Here is a 1,419-nt window from a genome sequence, read left to right on the forward strand (position 1 = left end):
AAATGTTAATAAAGAATTATCAGTAAAATAAAATATTTTATGTCATCAACAATTATTCATATACATAACCAAAAAATTTTTTTCATAATTTAGAATCCCAATGACATCCAATAATCTATCAAAATACTTGAAAATTTAAATATTAAATAAAACTTTAAATCTTATATATCTTCATACTTATAGAATCCTTGATTTTGGATGGTTGTAAATATGCCTTGTTCCCAATAAATTCTTAAATGCTTAAAAGGAATAGTTTAGATAACGATAAATATTTTCATTCTCTATTTTAAGATGTTTACTTATTTCACAATTTTTCTGTTTAGTTACAGTCATATTTGCTAAGTATGTTGCTTTTTTTTCTTAAGGTATAGTCCAGATATTGCTTTATTTTCTCTAATTTTTTATTATATATAGTGTCTGCTTATATGATGTTGAAATATAATAAAGTTTTATTGAGAACAGGCATTTTTATCTTTGAATCTGTATGTTGTATTTTTCTTGTTTTGTGTGGATATATGTTGAGAATTGGTCCCAGGGGTTTTACCAATTAGGCAAGTGTTCAGCTTTTGAGCTTCTTCCCCAACTAGACTTTAATTTACAGGCTATGGCTCCTTTTGAATGCTTCTTTATAAGATTGGTAATTATTTTATTAAGATATGCTCCCTTAGAGACAATAATGTTTGTTTTAAACACTACAGGATTTGGCTCTACAGAGTTATCTTACTGACCATAGAATCATTTCAGACATAGCTGCATACAATAACCAATAAGGCTATACTAGATAGACTCCATTTCTAATATACAGTATTCCCATAGTGGGTAGCAAGTTTTCCTCAATTAGCTGACTCTTACACACTACTACCTTTGAAAAAATCTTCCCTTCCCATTCCAGTAACTATTGCTTTGAGTGTAGGAAAAAAGAAAAACACCCACGGCTTCTAGACTTAGCCTTGTATAATTTCATGCTTGCCTAATGTCTCATGGAGACTTTGAAGCTGGACTCCTTCTGGGTGCATTGTCTAATTAGTTTCCTCAATTCCTAACCTGCAAATTTAGAATCTGTCAGTAGCTTAGTCTTCAACTTTTGCTTCCTTTACCCCAAATGACCTCTGCTTTTGTTTCCTTTCTTGACTTTACCTGATCTGGAATTGCTGCAGTAGTGTGCTGGATAGCTTTAGTGTCAACTTGACACACCTGGGTTGAGGGAGCCTCAATCGGGAAATTGCCTCTATTGGACTGGCCTGTGGCCATGTCTGAAGGGCATCTTCTTGATGAGTGATGTGGGAGAGCCCAGCTCACTGTGGGTGGTGCCACCCCTGGGCAGATGGGCCCGTGTTGCATAAGAAAGCAGGCTGAGCAGGGGCCAAAGGAGCAAGCCTGTAAGCAGCATTCCTCCATGGCCTGTGCTCCAGCTCCTGC

Source organism: Nannospalax galili, unplaced genomic scaffold (assembly GCF_000622305.1).
Source record: "Nannospalax galili isolate Female #2095 unplaced genomic scaffold, S.galili_v1.0 scaffold96, whole genome shotgun sequence".
Taxonomy (NCBI): domain Eukaryota; kingdom Metazoa; phylum Chordata; class Mammalia; order Rodentia; family Spalacidae; genus Nannospalax; species Nannospalax galili.